The sequence below is a fragment of the Oryctolagus cuniculus genome, chromosome 11 (assembly GCF_964237555.1).
Source record: "Oryctolagus cuniculus chromosome 11, mOryCun1.1, whole genome shotgun sequence".
In the NCBI taxonomy this organism is placed as follows: Eukaryota; Metazoa; Chordata; class Mammalia; order Lagomorpha; family Leporidae; genus Oryctolagus; species Oryctolagus cuniculus.
In genome coordinates this window covers 93,729,494-93,750,469 of record NC_091442.1, presented here as the reverse complement: position 1 = coordinate 93,750,469, position 20,976 = coordinate 93,729,494, and the positions used below count along the sequence as shown (strand labels likewise).

At 37.5% G+C, this 20,976-nt stretch overlaps 1 long non-coding RNA gene and 1 pseudogene across 1 annotated transcript in view; one reads left to right on the top strand and one right to left on the bottom strand.

Annotated features, from left to right (window-relative positions):
• LOC127491050 (uncharacterized) overlaps positions 1 to 20,976 on the bottom strand; it is a 352,787-nt gene that overhangs the window by 138,821 nt on the left and 192,990 nt on the right. The window contains exon 5 of the long non-coding RNA XR_011380189.1: positions 17,832 to 17,926. This is a non-coding gene — a long non-coding RNA (uncharacterized lncRNA). The remainder of the gene's footprint in view (positions 1 to 17,831; positions 17,927 to 20,976) is intronic.
• On the top strand, positions 17,958 to 18,521 carry LOC100343556 (large ribosomal subunit protein eL6-like; annotated as a pseudogene).

Sequence of the window (20,976 nt, the reverse complement as noted above, 5' to 3'; positions counted from 1 at the left end):
AAGGCACAGCTGTAGTTATAATTCCACAGATATAAATTCTCTGAGATGTCCTAATAATCACCCTGCGCCCTGACCCCCCTTCTCAGTTCTCTCCTCTTAGACAAACCAAAACACAACATAGATAGTTAGCTTCTCAGTCAATGCTTGCTGAAATGCATACAGCTTCACCATCTGATGCTAACATACTCTATAGTGTGCATCATGCTTGACTGTCAAATATACAGTCCTTCCAGAGAAGTTTGAACCATCAGAATTAGTCCATTTCCATGGCTAGGGGCCATTCTTCTACTGCTTTCTTTATATTTACAATATATTCTCAGTCTAACAACTTCTGGTAAAGTGGGTTCACAGGACACTAGTGTCAATTCCAGGGAAAAATTAGAAACATGCCCTCACTGCACCTTTGATGGTGCTAATTTCTATCACTTGCATGAGTCTGATGTGACAGAATGCTTGCACACAATTTATGTAACATAATGTTATTACTTACAGATAAGCAATAAAAAATCCATAAAAAGCCTAGAATGCCTAGGGATCTGGTCCCTAGGCTCAGGAAAGTTGCACAGGGCAGGGCAAATGAAATCTCATTTTTGCTCACCTCATTTGAACTGCAACTGAGAAATCCTGGAAAGCAGCCTGCCCTGTGTTTTATGCACGAGGGTAACATGACACCCTGTGTGAGAGCGGTGCAGGACATCCAGTTCTGGGAGGTACTGGAATAGAGCCTTGGCTGTTCTGGCCTTTTCTTCCCAGGTGCTTCAGGATGTTGCGTTTCCAAAATATGCTAGTTGTTCTTCAGAAGGGATGAGAACCATTTTGATCCAAGACCACCCTGAGAACTATCCTATTCTTTTAACCACTATTGTTTTTTTCTCTTTTTGTTTTAAATTTGTGCTTCTGCTAACTTTTTGCCTCTGTTTCTGCAGTGTCCCCCATGTCTATTCTCTGCATACAGAATGATCCTTTCCAAAATGTAAATCAAATCATACTACTCTATTCTTCAAAACTATTCAACACCTTTTGATCTCCCTTAGTACACAGTCCATCCTTACACAGGCCTTTAGAACAGTCATGACATGCCCTCCTGCTTCACTTTCTGGCCTCTGCTCCTTATATATTCTACCTTTTTAAAATTCTGTTCCAGTCACCTGCCCTTCCAAAATATTTCTTGAACTTTTCCAATTCAAGAATTTGGACTTGTTTCCTTTCTATAGAAAAATATTTCTTAAGACAGTCTCAAGGCCTCCCATCCCTCAGTTTATTCAAATCTCTTCTTCAAAGTCACTTCCTCTGAAACTCTTTCTATGCCCACCCTCTTAGCTCATTCAATTCTTATGTTTTATATACCTATTCTTTACTTATTATTCTATTTTTGTTTATAGAATTTTTCATAGTATGACATTATGTCTTTGTTAGCTTATATATTTTCACCTCCCTACTTACAAATAAGCTCCATGAAAGCAAAGATTGTATGTAGTTTAATGGTGCTGTATTATCAAATGTCTACAACAGTGCTTGAGACATTATATGAACTCTATAACTATTGGCTAAATGAAAAGATACCAAGATTCACAGTACAGCTCTGATTATGTGACATGTGGAGTGAAGTGTTTAAGTGTCTTCCAAGACATTCCTAAGGTAGACTGATAGGAATAATAAGGATTGCTCTTTTCCTCCTGGATGTTGGAAGTATGAGGTCCAGAATTATAGCAGTCATCTTTGATCTGGCCTGAGGAGTAAGCCCGTGCAAAGCTTGAAGGTAAAGGAGAGGACAGATGGAAAGAACCTGAATCCTTGATGACATCACTTACCTGCTGATTCAGCTCTACCTCAACCATCCTTATTAGGGCTCTACACTTGTGAAAGAAAGCAAATGTCTGAATTCCTATGTCACTGCAATATCACATTGTTCTTGATTTCATTTATCCTGCATTCAAGAGGAATAAAACCAATTTGACAGATGTATATACTTTTTCTAGAACTTCCTACTGTACATTTCCATATACCTCAGTCCTCAGACACATCAACATTTCAGATGTCCAACTGAGGGTTCATTTATGTTTTTATTCAACTCTTCTTTCTACCCCTTGCTTCCACACAAATAAAATTCTGCTCAACCCTAACACTTTCTTTTATCTGGTTGACTCAAATGGTTCCTCCTCTATAATGTTTTCCTGACACCTTGCTGCTGCCCTAAAATCCATTCTGCTTTGGTCTAATTATTCATCGTTTCTTCTAGATCCTGCTAATTCAGGCTTCATCCTCCTGTAATTTATTCCACTTTCCACTGTTATTCATTCACTTATAATGTACTCATCAATATTTATTCAGCATTTATTTCCAGGTTCTAGAAACACATCAGTAAGAAAAAAATTCTACTCTGATAGACCTTTAATTCTTGAGGGTGAGAATGAAGAGATCAATTCAATGCATTATACAATTAAAAATGAATCAGATGATAAGTGATGTGAAGAAAAACAGAGCAATGTGGGGGTGGTTATAAAATACCAGTACATGTACAGAAGATTTATAATTTTAAATAGGAATAGTTCAGAGATCTCATTTGGAAGACAACATATGAGCCGAAACTTGAGTCAGGAAAAACAGCAAGATATATATCTGGAGTATAATGCTATAGACAAAAGGAGATAGTGAGTAGCATCCCTAGTGAGTTTAAGAAATAGTAGGAAACCTTAATGCCCAGAGACGAATGAAAGCAATAGCAAATAAGGAATATATCTTCACTCCTCATCTTGCCTCAGGAACACAGAACAGTTCCTCAGCCATGAAGGCATCAGTAAGTGATTATTAAAAGGACATTTTCTTTGTATGCATTTTTTTCTACTTACTGGATTGAAAATTGTATAAGCCATACAATCAGAAATTATTTCTCATTATAGATTATAATAAAATATATTATGGTTCATATCCTAAGATATTACCAGCCACCAGTGTTAAGTTTATTAAAGTTTGGGGTTAATTTCTTAATTCTAACATTAGTTCTAGACTCAAGGTTCATCCACTTGAACTTGAAGCTAGATGCTAGAAAATGTCACAATTGTACCTAGAGGTAAAATAAGTCACAATTGCAAAGTGGACAATCAAAAACAATACACTATTCAATGATTTATTGTCATATATTTTGGCCTCTAAATAGACACGCTCTTGTTAATAACCAAGATTCAATCCACATTGCTCGCGGTTCCTGGTATCATTAGTCATCAAGTGTGCCCCTTCGTGCAAGACCATCTCAACTGCTACTGCATCACAATACTTCAGCTGTTGTGGCTGCCACCACTGTATTTCACACAGCCTCGTTACTCTTTGCCACTGGCCAAGAACCAGATAGAAAATCTATTATCATTGCCTCAGAGAAAACTGTATTATTCACTTCTTTCTTGTGAGGACCATAATAGATATACATGTGAAGAGATGTTTCCAGAACTCCCTAAACCAAAGAAGACCACTGAGGTATTGGTGCCTAAGGATACATAACAAATATAGGTACTGATACTATCAGTGAATGTTCACTTGGGGGGCCTTGAGAAGTATTTTCTGCAGTTTAAGAACATTTGTCTCAGGGGGCCGGAGCCACAGCTCACTAGGCTAATCCTCCACCTGCGGCGCATGCGGCACATGTTCCAGACCTTGACCACTTTCTTATGATTTGTATTCATCCTTTCTTATTTTTTAAAATTTATTTGAAAGGGAGAGTTACAGAGACAGAGATCTTACATCTCCTGGTTCACTTCCCAGTGACCTACATGGCCTGGAATGGAGTATGCCAAGGCCAGGAGCCTGGGACTCTTTCAGAGGGCACCAGTATTTGCCCCATCTTCCGCTGCTTTCCCAGGTACATCGGCTGGGAGTTGGATGGGAAGTGGAGCAGCTGACTTGAACATGCCCTGAAATATGAGATGCAGGTATTGGCTGCAGCAGCTTAACCTGCTATGCACAACCCTGGCCTCATGTCTTCACTTCTATCAAATAATTTCTCCTGCAGAAACAAGAAACTAAATCAAAGAAGGGAATATTTAATCTGATGCTTTTCATACGTAGTCAATAGTTAGAAGTTAGTACTGTTTCCTTATGAATAGTTTTTAAACTGTGCATGCTAAATTAGCTTCTTCATGTTTTGATTAGTAGAAAGAAAAATAATTATCACACTTTATTTTTCATAAATGTAGTGTCAACTGTTAGAATTCATACAAATTTATTATCATCCTTCAATTGTTATGAAATAGAAACTGAAACATTTGTATATAATTCATGAAATAATGCTAAAGATGGGTTTCTCAAAAATTTTCAGATGATTCTGCTTTTACATAAACAGTTGTTCAAGAAAGATTATTGAGTCTAGAAAGGAAAGAGAGAGAGAGAACATTTTTTCCATCCCTAAGTAGAGTGAATGTAATTGAATTTAGCATCTCGATTTGTCTTCTGTAAACAGTGATTTTCTTAGTTTCTTTTCATGTTTATATTAGAAGTAAACCCAAATAACAAATTTTGTTAATAAACACATCCCTTCATTTGCTATGTTACTTAGAAACAATAAAATCTTTCTAGTTTTGTCAGAGTTAGCTATTTTGTATTTATTCTTTATGTGTTACCTTATATTTATAAAATTTTTTAAACTTTAAACTTTTGAAGACATTCATTTCTTTTAAATTTATTAGAGTAAGAAGAGACCTGAGGGTAACAGAATGCAACACTGGCAAGTCTGAAATTTGAAGGTTCACTTCTTTCTCTTTTTCTGAAATAGTTTCAGACAAATGATTGCATTCCCTATTTAACTTTTAGTAAAAATGATCATTTCATTTGTCTTCTACCAGATGTACTCATTTGATGATTTATTTATTTTAAACCTAGACAAACACTGTGGATACTTCTGTAAAAAAAAAAAAAAATTCAGGTTTATAAGACATGGTCACTTTTTTTTTTTCAGGAATTTTGCAATCCAACTGAATGAATCAAGTACATGAAAAGTAGTCTATACCATGTTTGATGAATGGTACTTATAAAAATAACTATAAGAAATCATACATATTCCTTCTAGTCATTTCATAAGGAAAGATACCACAAAGAGTGTATTTTGGTCTTTGTCATTGACTTTTTGAAGCCATTAGGAGCACAGATTCTAAAGTTAGATGGTTTCTGTCCAAACATAAGCTTTTGTGGAATGCATGCCTTTATAATTGTAGACATAACAATATCTATTTTGTATGGCTAATGAAAGATCAAAGTAGTTGATATTATAGAAGTCTTAGAACTGTGCCTTGGCTGGCACTGTGGCTCACTAGACTAATCCTCTTTCTTGCGGCGCCGGCACACCGGGTTCTAGTCCCGGTCGGGGCGCCGGATTCTGTCCCAGTTGCCCCTCTTCCAGGCCAGCTCTCTGCTGTGGCCAGGGAGTTCAGTGGAGGATGGCCCAAGTGCTTGGGCCCTGCACCCCATGGGAGACCAGGATAAGTACCTGGCTCCTGCCATCGGATCAGCGCGGTACACCGGCCGCAGCACGCCGGCGGCAGCGGCCATTGGAGGATGAACCAACGGCAAAGGAAAACCTTTGTCTCTCTCTCACTGTCCACTCTGCCTGTCAAAAAAAAAAAAAAAAAAAAAGAACTGTGCCTTTTATGCTGTATATGGTTAAAAGTGTTAACTATCATTTCAGTAGGTACTCAAGTATAGTGAGTACAGAACGAGGGAAACTGTCCCAAGCAAGGGATATTGCAAAAGGAGTGTTTTCAAGAAGACTCAGCTGAGATACACTGTGCTCATTTCCTAGGAGGGCCACAATCCATTACTACTTACCTAGGTGAATTAAAATAAGAGACATTTATTCTCACACCACTCGGAAGTTGTAAATCCTAATTCAAGGTATCAGTAGGGCCTCACTCCCTCTGAAACCTTTAGGGAAAATCCTTCCTTGCCTTTCAATGTCTGGTGGCACTTGGCATTCTTTGGTTTGAAGAACTCAAATTTCTGCTCCTGTCTTTACCTGACCTTCTCACCTGTGACTTCTTCCCTTCTCTTCTCTCCTAGGTACACTTGTTATTGGATTTATGGTTCATTCTAGTCTAAAATTATTTAATTTCAAGATTATCAACTTCAGAACTTCTGCAAAGACACCTTTCCCAATTAAGGTCAAGTTCATAGTTTCCCTGTAGTCATATATTTTAAGTATGACACCACTGAACCTATTATACTTATATTTGGAATGCAAAGGCACACAAAGGGGAGCTCTGGAGTAGAACTAGAAAAGAGGAAGTGGTTTTTGATACCTAAGTACAAGATCAATAATTTGTTTATAAACATTGGCCAGTCATTGACAATTTGACTAACAAGATGAGGACTGTGATTTAGAAAGATTAATATAGTGGCAGAATACAGAATTTGATGACTATGGAATAAACTGGAAGCAGAATATCAGTTAGGAGATATGTGTGGATGCCTAAAGGGAAGTTAAAACTTGATTTGATGTCCCGATGCTGAACTTCAGAAAAGTATTGTGAAGTAAAGATTTAAAGACGCTACTGACAAATTGGATATGAATGTTTAATAATAAGGGATAGGTTAAGGATGCCTTTCAGATTTTAAGCATTTGTGATTCAGGGAATGCTGGTACATTTGGGGACAACGAGATTAATTTTTCGTAAGGCATACTGAATTTCTGTTGGAGACTGAGGTCTAGATTCCAGGAAAGAAAATAAGGACTTGAGATGCAGATTTTCAAGCCACTTTGATAAGAATGTTGCTTGAAACAATGAGGCTAAGTAATGTCTCTAAGAGAATTTATAGTAAAAAATTTTAAGAGACTTTATCCAGAGATAATCCTTAATATGGTATATGTATAAATTTATATACATATATATGGTAATGTTGTTATTTGTTATATCTCACTTGATGATGCACTCCTCCAATGGAAACAACAGCTGGGGCTGCGTCAGGGCAAAGCCATGAACTAGAAACTCAATCTCAGTCTGTATAGTGGCAGGGACCCAAGTACTTGAGCCATCACCTAAAGCCTCCAAGGGTTTGCATTAGCAGGAAGCTATAATCAGAAGCAGAGCTGGGATACAAACCTAGGAACTTCAATATAGGATGTGAACATCCCAAGACACATTCCAATGGACATCTTAACAATTCTAACAAACGTCTACCCATCTGTTTTCTTTAAATTTCATTATTCCAAAAACTTTTGATGTACCCTTATGTGACCAACTGTTCCTGTTGCCCGTTATCTATCTATGAAATAGATGCAAAATTCAAATCAACACTTGCATATGTCCATGAGGCAGCATAAGAAATTAGCATGTAGACTTTAAGAGAAAAGTTACTGTTGTATAAATATTTGTTTTGATATTAGGGATTTAGATAATTTATACTTTCCTTTCTATGGAAATTTCCTTTAAGTTTTTTTAAAAAAGATTTATTTATTTATTTGAAAGAGTTACAGAGAGAGGTAGAGACAGAGAGAGAGAGAGGTCTTCCATCCTCTGGTTCACTCCCCAGATGGCCACAACGGCTGGAGCTGCGCTGATCCAAAGCCAGGAGCCAGGAGCTTCTTCTGGGTCTCCCATGTGGGTGCAGGGGCCCAAGGACTAGGGCCATCTTCTACTGCTATCCCAAGCCATAGCAGAGAGTTGGGTCAGAGGAGCAGCCAGGACTAGAGGCAGCGCCCATATGGGATGCCGGTGCTTCAGGCCAGGGCTTTAATTCATTGTGCCACAGCGCCGACCCTCCTTTAAGTTTTTTTTTTTTTTTTTTTTTTTTTTTTTTTTTTTTTTTTTAAATCCTGCCTCACAGAATAGTTGTGCTTATTAAATGAGTTAATATATGTACAGTGCGTAGGAAAATGCCTGACATTAGTTTTATTGGCCTCAATTCCTGTACTTGGTAGTTGTGGTTACAATCTTTTTTAAAAAGAGTTATTTTATTCATTTGGTAGGCAGAGTTAACAGAGAGAGAAAGGGTTAGAAACAGAGTTCTTCCATCTGCTGGTTCACTTCCCACAAGTCCACTACAACTGAATCTAGGCTAGGCTGAAGACAGAAACCAGGAGCCAGGAGCTTCTTCCTGATCTCCCAAGTGGGTGCAGAGGCCTAAGCTCTTGGACCATCCTCTCCTGCTTTTCCCAGTCATTGGAAGTGGAGCAGTCAGGACTCCACCTGGTAACCACATGGGATGCTGGCACTGCAGGTGGCAGCTTAATCTGCTGTGCCATTACGCTAGACCCATAGCTAATATCTAAGAGAGTCTTGAGGACAGTGCTAAGGAAGAGTCTGAACCAAAAATGTCTTCTTAAAACATATTCCAGACACAGTAAACAGAGCTGAAGAGAGACAGGGATTTGGAGAGGAAATCACAGTTTCCTTCTTGGCATGTTTATTTATTTTCAGCTGACTGTGAAATATCCAAGTGAGCCTTTTGGAAATCTGTGAAATACATCATTGAAGATCAGGGGAGATCTGAAGTAGAGACATAATTAATGATTGTTAACATGTAGTAAAGGAAACCATTGAAATGAATGAAATTACTTATAAAGAGAGTATACAATGATGTTGGACTTTTGAGTTCCCAGGAAATGGATCCTGAAATGGAAACTAGCATAGAGGAAGTTTACCAGAGAGTATTTTTAGGTTAAAAAAATTTAAGAGTTGGGACTGACTTTTGGCCTAGAGATTAAGATGCTGGTTAAAGGGGTGGCACTGTGACATAGTAGGTTAAACCTCTGCCTGCAGTGCCAGCATCCCATATAGGTGCTAGTTCTTGTCCTAGCTGCTTCTCTTCCAGAAAAATAAATGAATGTTTTAATTATAAAAGGAAATAAATGCACAAATGGGTAGTGGGAGAAGTAGGTCCACAATGAAATATCCTCAACAGCATTAAATGACCTTACAGAGAAGTTGAAACAAAAAATCCTTATATTGTGCAAAGACCAGGGAAGTTTTCAGGGAAAGTAGAATTGGAAGAAGAGGCCAGAAAAGTAAAAAAAAAAATAAATGATATACTTCATAATGAACACTAAGTAAGTAAATTATAAAGGATGAAATATTTCACAGTGTTAAATATTGTCCAGTTTGAAAATTTAAAATCCATTGTAAAGAGTAAATTAAGTGCAAAAGAAAGAGATAGAAGAGAATAAAGATTAGAAAAATAAATTTCAGGATAGAAGAAAAATGTAGGAAGTCAATTAAACCAAATTTTCAATCAACAAAAATGACAAAATATGAGCAATAACGATGAAAGAAGAAAGACTCAAAACCTTAAATCAAGGATGAAAGAAGAGATAATACAAATTTTATATAAATAAAAAGCCTTATAACTATGCACCAATAAATCAACTGACATAGACAAAAGGAGCAAACTCTTGGGTAACACACTGTTTATATACAATAATTCGAAGTAAATGATTCAATTAATATAAGAAATAAAACTATAAAAATCATAAATAATAGGAATGAATTTTTCTGATCTTAGATTAGGCAATGGTTTCTCAACATGACAACAAAACACAAGTAAAAGAAGCAATTCATTCGAAATTTCTTTGAAACTGTGTTTCAATAGTGCCTTATTAAGCATCTTATCAATAAAGTTAATAAAGTAAAAAGATGTTTCCAGGTGCCAGCATGGTGGTATAATGAGTAAAGCTGATGAGATCAAAAAACTCCACAACAACAAAACAAACAACCCACTTAAGAGGTGGGCCAAGAACTTAAGAAGACATTTTTCAAAAAAGGAAATCCAAATCGCTAACAGATATGAAAAAATGTTCAGGATCAGTAGCCATCAGAAAAATGCAAAGCAAAACCACAACGAGGTTTCACCTTACCCTGGTTAGAATAGCTTTCATACAGAAATCAACAAACAACAAATGCTGGAGAGGATGTCGGGAAAAAGGTACCCTAATCCATTGTTGGTGGGAATGCAACCTGGTAAAGCCAGTATGGAAGACAGTTTGGAGATACCTCAGAAATCTGAATATAGTCTGACCATAGGACCCAGCCATTCCACTCCTCAGAATTTACCCAAGGGAAATGAAATCAGCAAATAAAAACGCTGTCCGCACTTCCATATTTATTGCAGCTCAATTCACAGTAGCAAAGTCATGGAATCAATCTAAATGCCCGTCAACAGAAAGTTGAATAAAGAGATTATGGGATATGTACTCTATGGAATACTGCACAGTGGTTAAAAAAAAAATCCAGGCATTTGAAACAAGATGGAGGAATCTGGAAAACATCATGCTGAGTGAAATAAGCCAGTCCCAAAGGGACAAATATCACAAGTTCTCCCTGATCTGTTACAACTAACAGACCATGAAAAGGAAACCTGTAGAAATAAAATTGACATTATGAGAAGCAATGACTTGATCAGCCCTTGTCTTGACTGTTGAGGAACACTTTATTATTATTTTTATTTTACTATTTTCTTTTTCTACTTGATACCATTGGTTGAACTCTTTATTTAACACAGAATTATTCATAGATGATTAAATCCTTTTGAAAATAGACCCCAGTAAAAAAATAAGAATGAGAATAAGAGAAGGAGAAGATGTACAGTTCAGCACACATTCCCATGGACTTATCCCTAAGGGTAAAACTAAAAACTTGCCATGGGACTCCAAATCCCATTAAGCTGAGTAGTACTAATGCCATCTTACATGTTAAAGTGATCATATTAAGTGTGTAACTGATCATATAGATAGGATTAAGTGTCAAAGGGATTGCATAAATAAGACCAAGTGTTTGATAATAACAATAGATAGAATTTAAAAGGAGAGAATGATCCAACATGGGAAGCAGGCCACATAGCAGACTCAGCTTGACAAATGCCCTAAACAGGACTCTGACTTCAGAATCAACCCTTAAGTCATTCAGATCTGGCTGAAAAACCCATGAGAGTATTTCTGGCATGGAAAGCCAAGACACTGTGACAAAAAATGATCTACATGAAGGTTCTCTGTGAGTGAAATCCCAGTGGAAAGAAGGTCCATCAAAGAAGGATGTACTTTTCTCTGAAGGGAGGAGAGAACTTCCCTTTGCTTATGGTCGTGTCCAAATACTGATAGAGTTTATGACTCAAAAGGTTTCCATAGCCTAGGAGGCTCATAACAAGAGGCTTGGGTAATCATTGACATCATAAATAAGAATGTCAGTTGTTACATAAACAACAGGAGTCACTGTGCACTTACTCCTCATGTAGGACCTCTGTCCTTAATGAGTTGTACTATCGGAATTAACTGTAAAACTTGTCTTCAAACAGTGCTTTATACTTTGTGTGTCCACGTGAGTGCAAACTGCTGAAATCTTTACTTAGTATAGAGCTGGTCTTCTGTATATAAAGATAAGTAAAAAAGAATCTTAATGAAGAATGGGGTGGGAGAGGGTGTAAAAGGTGGGACAGGAGTCAGGGTGAGAGGGCTGGTATAGGGGAAGAATATTAAAGCTGTACCTATGAAATTTATATTCATTAAATAAAAGCTTTCAAAAAAAGAAAGAAAAATGTCTGTTTACATCCTTTGCCCATCTCTTAACTGGGTTATTTGTTTTGTTTTTGTGGAGTTTCTTGATCTCTTTATAGTTGCATAGTTTGCAAATAATTCCTCCCATTCTGTCAGTTGCCTCTTCTCTCTCCTGAGTGTTTCTTTTGCAGTACATAAACTTCTCAATTTGATGCAATTCTATTTGTTAATTTTGGCTTTGACTGCCTGTGCCTCTGGGGTCTTTTTCAAGAACACTTTGCCTGTGCCAATGTTTTGCAGAGTTTCCCCAATGTTCTCTAATAATTTGATGGTGTCCAGCTGTAAATTTAGATCTTTAATCCATGTTGAGTGGATTTTTGTGTAAGGTGTAAGGTGGGGGACTTGCTTCATACTTCTGCATGTGGCAATCCAATTTTCCCAGCACCATTTGTTGAAGAGACTGTCCTTGCTCCAGGGATTGGTTTTGGCTCCTTGATCAGACATAAGTTGGTTGTAGATCTTTGGATTGATTTCTGGTGTTTCTATTCTGTTCCATTGGTCTATCCATCTGTTTTTGTACCAGTACCAGGCTATTTGGATTATAGCTGCCCTGTAGTATGTCTTGAAATCTGGTATTGTGATGTCTCTGGCTTTGTTTTTGTTGTATAAGATTTCTTTAGCTGTTGGAGATCCCACCATATGAATGTCAGCATTATTTTTTTCCAGATCTGAGAATGTCTTTGGTATTCTGATTGGTATTGCATTGAATCTGTAAATTGCTTTCAGAAGAATGGAAATTTTGATTATATTGATTTTTCTAATCCATGAACATGGAAGATTTTTCCACTTTTTGTATCTTCTTATATTTCTTTCTTTAATGTTTTGTAATTCTCATCGTTGAGTTTGTTGGTATACAGCTCTTTGTAGTAATTTCTGTTTACTCTTTTTATTTTTGTTGTGTCTGTTGTTACATTTCCTTTTTCATTTCTAATTTCATTGATTTGGGTCTTCTACATCCTTTTTTTTTTGGTTAGTTGGTTCAATGCTGTGTCAACTTTGCTTATTTTTCAAAAATCCAGCTCTTCATTTTGCTGATTTTTTTTTCAATTTTGTTGATTTCTTCTTTAATTTTAATTATCTCTTTTCTCCTATTAGTTTTGAGTTTGGTTCGCTGTTGTTTTTCTAGATCCTTGAGATGCCTCAATACTTCATTTATTTGGTGTCTTTCCAATTTCTTAATGTAGGCATCTATTGCTATAAACTTTCCTCTTAACACTGCTTTTGCTGTATCCCATAAGTTTTGATATGGTGTATTGTCATCTTCATTTGCTTCCAAAAAGTTTTTGATTTCTCTTTTGATTTCTTCTATGACACACTGTTCATTCAGGACCATATTGTTCAGTCTCCATGTGTTTGCATATGCTCTAGAGATTCCAGAGTTGCTAATTTCCAACTTCATTACCTTGTGGTCTGAGAAGATACATGGTATGATTTCGATTCTTTTGAATTTCCTCAGATTTGCTTTATGGCCTAGAATGTGGGCAATCCTAGAGAAAGTTCCATGCACTGCTGAGAAGAATGTGTATTCTTCAACTGTAGGATGAAAAGTTCTGTAGATATCTGTTAAGTCCTTTTGGTCTATAGTGTCAATTAAATCTGCTATTTCCTTGTTTTTTTTCTTTCTGGTTGATAGGTCCATTGGTGAAAGTGGACTATTGAAGTCCATCAATACTATTATATTGGAGCCTAAGTCTCCCTTTAAAATCCTGTAACATTTCTTTTAAATAGCCAGGTGCGTATGTGTTTATAATAGTTACATCTTCTTGTTGAATTGATCCTTGCATCATTATGTAGTGCCCTTCTTTGTCTCTTTTAACAGTTTTTTTGTGTTGAATTCTATTTTGTCTGATATTAAGATGGTTACACCGCTCATTTTGTTTTCTGTTGGCATGGAATATCTTTTTCCATCGTTTCACTTTCAGTCAGCATGCATCTTTGTTGGTGAGATGTGTTTCTTGTAGGCAACAAATAGATGGATTTTGCTTTTGCTTTTTAATCCATTCAGCCAGTCTGTATCTTTTAACTAGGGAGTTGAGGTCATTTACAATCAAGGTGACTATTGATAAGTAATGACTTTGCCCTGCCATTTTTTCAAACATAATCTTATTTTTTATTTTGAATCTCCTTTGAACTTTTACTGAGAGATTTTCCTTCCTTTATCCTCTTTTGTAGTGATGACCATGTTTCTGTGTTTCTGTGTGCATCACATCCTTAAGCATCTTTTGTAGGGCTGGACAGGTGGTGACAAATTCTTTCAATTTCTGTTTTCTTATAGAAGGTCTTTTTTCTACCTTCATTCATAAATGAGATATTTGCAGGGTATAATATTCTGAGATGACAGTTATTTTCTCTTAAGATTTGGACTATATCTCACCATTCTGTTAGCCTGTAGGGTTTCTGATGAAAAGTCTGCTGTGAGTCTAACTGGAGCCCCTCTGAAAGTAATCTGGCATTTCTCTCATGCACATTTTAGAATCTTTATGTTTACTGTGGTGAGTTTGATTATACAATATGTGATGGTGAGGATCTTTTCTGGTCATGTCTATTAGGAGTTCTGTGTGCTTCCTGTACTTGGATGTCCCTTTCTTTCTCCAAATTTGGGGAGTTTTCTTTTATTAGTTCACTAAAAAGGCCTTCTAATCCTTTCTCTCTTTCCATGCCCTCAGGAACTCCTAGAATTCATACACTGGGCCTTTTTATAATCCTGTAGATTCCCAACAGTGTTTTATATTTTTTAAATTTCCTCTTCTTATCTTTGGTTTGACTGTATACTTTCATGTACTTTGTCTTCTAAATCTGACATTCTTTTTTTCTGCTTCACCGATTCTGTTGTTAAGGCTCTCCACTGCATTTTTTATTTGTCCTATTGAATTCTTCATTTCATTTTGATTTCTCTTTAAGATCTCAATTTCATGGAAGAAATTTTCTTTCAAGTCCTGTATGGATTTCAGTAGTTCATGCGTTTGCTTTTGATTATTTCTATGTAATCTTATGATCAAATTTTTGAATTCTGTTTCTTGTATTTCTTCTATCTCTTCATGTTCACAATCTAGAACTGAAGTGTTGTGTTCTTTTGGGAGCATCATGTTGTCTTCCTTATTCTTGTTTCTTGAATTTGTGCATTTGTTGTTCAGCATTTGTGGAGATACTTATTGTTTTCTTTTTCTTCTTCCCTTTTTTTTTTTTTTTGCTGTGGTGGCTTTTGTCTTTGTACTATGATTCTGTAGATAAGTGGAAAGTCTGCTTTCATTGAATGTTTAGAGGATTGTAGTAGGTGTGGCCAGCGAGCTCTGTTCAGTTCTCCAAGGTTAAGGACATGCCTAAGGTGACACATACAGATTTGTTGTGATAAATCTCATCTCTCTCTTGTTTTTTTTTTTTTTTTAATCAGATGGAAAATTTATTCTGCTCAGCTGAGCGCCTCTCCTCAATATAGACCAGAGTCTGAGTGCTAGCTCCAATGGGTATAACATTTGTCCTCTCTGTCTGAAGGACACTAAGTATCTGTGCAGTCCTCAGTTGAAGTTCAGTTTCCCAGCAATGTCTCTCATCAGGTAGCCAGAAAGCCCTGAGCATGTGGAGTCTCCCACTATGACTGCTCAAAGTACCAGCCACACCATGAGTCCTCCCACATATCCTCAGTATTGTTCACAGTCTCGGTACAGAAGCCTCACACAGTCCCAAGCTCCTAGCCAACTGATAGTTCTCTCAATCCAGAGTCAGGGTCTCAACTCAGCTGGTTGCTGGGCACAGGCACAAGCTGGTGCAACTGTTATATGTCCAAAATGGCAACTGCCTTATCAGCGTGTTACAGGATGCTGTTGTGAAGTGATTATCCTTTTTTTTTCCTCCTCTAGTTTGGCTGGTGCACTATTCCCATGGGGCACCAAGCCAGGTTTCCTCTAGGCTATTCCTGCAGCTATTCGCCAGTGGCTTGGGCTGCTATGGTCTGGTCTCACCTCACTTTCCAATGTTGGTGCGTAGGCTCTCAGATGCTGGGTAGGCTCTTGGCTACTGGGTACACTCTAAGTTGCTGGAGTCCTGAGCCATGAGTTCCCACAACCCACCACATAGCTCTACCATATTTCTCTAATTTTGGTAGAGTTTCCTCTGCCATTTTCTCCCTAACTCTTCCATAAGATTACACTCTTTTCACCACTTTTAAACTATCTTCTCTTGGACTAGATCAGTAAGTTCCCTCCCTACTCCACCATCTCAGAAATGTCCAATAATCCAGATATGTTTTTCAAAAGAGGAAATCCAAATGGCCAACAGACACATGAAAAAATGATCAGGATCACTAGATGTCAGGGAAATGCAAATCAAAACCACAATGAGGTTTCAACTCACCCCAGTTAGAATGGCTTTCATATAGAAAACAACAAACAACAAATGCTTGCGAGGATGTGGGGAAAAGATACTCTAATCCACTGTTGGTGGGAATGTAAACTGGTAAAGCCACTATGGAAGACAGTATGGAGATAGCTCAGAAATCTGAATATTAACCTACTATATGACCCAGCTATCCCACTCCTGGAAATTTACCCAAGGGAAATAAAATCAGTAAATAAAAGAGTTATCTGCACCCCCATGTATATTGTAGCTCAATTCACAATACCTAAGACATGGAATCAACCTAAATGCCTATCAACCGAAGACTAGATAAAAAATTATGGGATATGTACACCATGCAAGGCTACACAGTGGTACAAAATATGAAATCTGGTCATTTGCAAAAATATAGATGAATCCGGAAAACATCACACTTAGTGAAATAAGCCAGTACCAAAGGGACAAATATCATTTGTTCTCTCTGATCTGTGATAACTAATAGAGCACCTAAAACGAAATCTATAGAAGTGAAATTGACACTTTGAGAAGGGATGACTTGAGTCAAAGGACCGGTTTCTTTTCTTTTTTTTGGGGGGGGGGGGTTCTTCATACTATTTATTGAACTGTTTACTTGACATAGTGAATCATATGTGTATAAATTCCAATGAGGATGGATCTCAGTAAAAAATAAGATTGGGAATAAGAGAGTGAGGAGGGAGTTTGTAGCTGTAAAGTTGTATAGTTCTCCATACATAACTATAGACTTACTTCTGAGGGTACAGTTTAAAAACTTGTTATGGGACTCAAATCCCATTAAGCTGGGTGGTAAACATGCCATCTTAAGTGTTAAGGTGATCATATTAAGTGTTTAAGTGATCATATAAATAGAATCAAGTGTCTTGTAATAATAATAGATAGAATTAAATGGGAGAGAATGCTCAACATGGGAAGTAATCCACACAGCAGACTCATAGAATGGCAATCACAGCCATTGACTACTGAACAATATTTTTTTCATGCTATTTGCTTAACTCTTTACTTAGTATAGAGTTCATCATATTTGTATAAAATTAATTGAAAATAAATTTAGTGAAAAATAAGAATAGGAATAGGAAAAGGATAAGGAAGAAGAGTGGGAGTGCAGGTGGGATGGCAGGTATGGTGAGAAGAATCACTTTGTTCCTAAAGTTGTACTAATGAAATGCGTTAAGTTTGTATACCTGAAAATAAGGGGAGTCTGGGGAAAATAAGATATCTCCAAGAATGAAGGAAAATACTTTAAATCATGTATCGACAAAGGAACTTATAGTCAGCATTTACAAACAGTCTTATGATTTAACAATAAAAAGACAAACTACTCAATTAACAAATGGACAAAAGTGGGAATTAAGACTAGAATTTAAGGCACCTGAATCCTGCATCAGAGTCCCTGGGTCTGATTTCCAGCTCAAGGTCTTGACTCCAGCTTTCTGACATTGATGGCCCTAGGAGGCAGCAGTGCTATTTCTAATAATTGAATTCCTGCCACCAATGTGGAAGATAGGAACTGAGCTCCCAGCTATGACCCACAGTCCCAGTGCTGGCCATTGTGGTCATTTGGGTAGTGAACCAGCAGATAGAATCTATCTATCTGTCATCTCTATCTATGTATCTATCATCAATCATCTATCTATCCATCCATTCATCCATCATCTATCATCTATTTGCCCTTTTTAATCTCTCTATCTCTCCTCTCTCCCTATGTCTCTCTACCTCTTAAATAAGTAAAAAGGCACTCTTTTGCATCTTGCAAGATAGTGGGTGAAAAAGCTTCAGCTCAGAAGCTGGACACTAAGAAGGATCTCCAGCCAATAAGGTAAATACTGCCAGCAGCAAATTTAAAAACAGTAACCTCGAGGATAAGAAGTCCAAGAAGAGGAAGCACCCTGCAGCTGAAACCCTGTCCTCATGAGAGTGAATGACAGATATTCCCTACCTGGTGTGTATTACATGGAGGCCTTGTACAAGAGGAAATATTCGGCTCCCAAATTCAGGATCCCAAATCCAGGATTGAAAAGATGAAAGTTTTTGCTGCACAAGAAAACAGATGGTGGTTAGAAGAATGACGTCACCAGGGTTTTTAAGCTTTGCAAAATGCTTAGATGTTATTTCACTGAAGTGTGCCTTGAAAGCTCTTCAGCCACAGCAAAAGCCCTTCAGTGAGCACATGAGGAAACTGCAAGCTGTCATCACCCCTGGGATCATTCTGATCCCCATCACTGGGCACCACAGAGGCAAGAGGGTGGTTCTCCTGCAGCAGCTGAATAGTGACTTGCTGCTGGTGACTGGACGTCTTCCCCCAAGTTAGGTTCCTCTGTGTAGAACACATCAGAAACTTGTCATTGCCGCCTCCACAAAAACTGATATCAGCAGTATGAAAATCCCAAAACACTTCATTGAGGCTTATTTCAAGGAGAAGCAGCTGCAGAAACCCAGACACCAGGAAGGTGAGATCTTCTACAGGGAAAATGAGAAATATGCGATTACAGAGCAGAGCAAGGTTGATGGGAAACTTGGGTATTCACAAATATTTCCAAAATCAAGCCTGTTCCTCAGCTCCTGGGCTACCTGAAATCTGTTTTTTGCCTTAATGAATGGAATTTATCCTCACAAACCGGTGTTCTGAATTTTTTATAGAAAGCTTTTATTTAATAAATATAAATTTCATAAGTACAACTTTTGGATTATAGCGGTTCTTCCTCCCATACCCGCCCTCCCACCCCCAAACCATCCCACTCCTACTCCCTCTCCCATCCCATTCTTCATTAAGATTCATTTTTAATTATCTTTATATATATAAGATCAACTCTATACTAAGTAAAGATTTCAACAGTTTGTACCCATACAGACACACGTAGTATAAATTACTGCTTGAAGACTAGTTGTACCATTAATTTTCATAGTACAACACATTAAGGAAAGAGGTCCTACATGAAGAGCAAGTGCACAGTGACTCCTGTTGTTGATTTAACAACTGATACTCTTATTTATGACGTCAGTGATCACAGAGGGTCTTGTCATGAGCTGCCAAGCCTATGGAAGCCTCTTGAGTCCACAAACTCTGACATTATTTAGACTTGGCCATAATCAAAGTGGAAGTTCTCTCCTCACTTCAGAGAAAGGTACCTCCTTCTTTGATGGCCCCTTCTTTCCACTGGGATCTCACTCACAGAGATCTTTCACGTAGGTAATTTTTTACCACAGTGTCTTGGCTTTCCATGCCTGAAATGCTCTCATGGGCTTTTCAGCCAGATCTGAATGCCTTTTTGGCTGATTCTGAGGCCAGAGTGCTATTTAGGGAATTTGTCATTCTATGAGTCTGCTGTGTGTCCTGCTTCTCATATTGGATCATTCTCTCCTTTTTTAATTCTATCTATTATTATTAGCAGACACTTGGGCTTCTATATATGATCCCTTTGGGTGTTCTGAATTTTGTAGAAAGAATCTAATTAAGTAGCTGATAATATCTTGAAAATAAATAGGCAAGTTATTTGAGTAACTTTTTCTAATAAATAAGCTAATAAAATGGACCGTAAGTTAAATAAATGAAGAACATTATCAGTCACTAGAAATGACCAACAAAACAGTGAGATACCACTTCATTGGTTAAAAAGGGATAATTACAAGTATTGAGGATACAGAGAAAGTGAAGCATTCTTACATTGTTGATGATATTATAAAATGTATAATACTTTGCAAAACACTTTTTTAGGTTCTTCAAAATATTAACTATAGAGTTACCCTATGACCCACTGACTCCATATATTGGTATGTATCTAGGAGAACTCGGAACATATATGCCCACACAAGAACTGTGAACAAATGTTCAAAGAAATGCTACATAATAGTCAAAAGAATAAATAACCCAAACGTACTCCAACAGCTGAATGAATAAGCAACTTGTGCTATGAGTATATTCATATATACTCATATGTAATATTACCAGTCAGTATAATAAATGATGTACTGATGCATGCAGCAACATGGGTGAACATAAGAATAGAGTGTGGAGGGAACTCCAGATTCATGACTAATTGTGGTAAACTAATATCTCTGCAAAAGATATCCACATCTGAATCTCTGTAACCTGTAAATTATCTTAGATGGCAAGAATGGCTTTGCAGATGTGATTAAAGATCTTGCCATGAGGAGATTATCATGGAACATTCTGTCAGATCTTCACCATCACATGTACTATCTTTTTTTTTTTTTTTTTTGACAGACAGAGTGGACAGTGAGAGAGAGAGAGACAGAGAGAAAGGTCTTCCTTGGCCGTTGGTTCACCCTCCAATGGCCATCGCGGCTGGCGCGCTGCGGCTGGTGCATCGCACTGATCCGAAGCCAGGAGCCAGGTGCTTCTCCTGGTCTCCCATGGGGTGCAGGGCCCAAGCACTTGGGCCATCCTCCACTGCCCTCCCGGGCCACAGCAGAGAGCTGGCCTGGAAGAGGGGCAACCGGGACAGAATCCGGCGCCCCGTCAAGGACTAGAACCCAGTTTGCCGGCGCCGCTAGGCAGAGGATTAGCCTGTTGAGCCGCGGCACCGGCCATATGTACTATCTTAAGAGGGATGGAAGCAGATAGGGAATGTGTGTGTGTGTGTGTGCGTGTGTACATACCTATGTATGTATATATTTGTATATTTTGACATAAATATATGATACACCTAACACTTCAGAAGATTGCTTGAATAGCAATTTTTAGATTTTGATCTCTATTAAATTTTCTTTGTATATAAATATAAAGAGTATAAATGTAACAAGTTGCATCAATTAGGTACCAATGAATGGTTATGGAAAGAAATCAAAACTTAACATATATAAGCTTTGATTTGACAGAAAAGTGAACTATCACATAGATGAAAATCCCAATAAAGCAATTATAAAGAGAAACTTGTAAAACTTTGATGTTCATAGGAAAATAAGAATCTGTCCTTGCCTTAACTAGAAATGCGACTGAAATACATTTATTATTTACAAATTAAATCATCCATCAGCAAATATTCACTAGTTTGATATTGCATACTTAGACCTGATATCTTTAACTAATACAGAGAACAAGACAGAGTCCTGAGCCTGAAAGA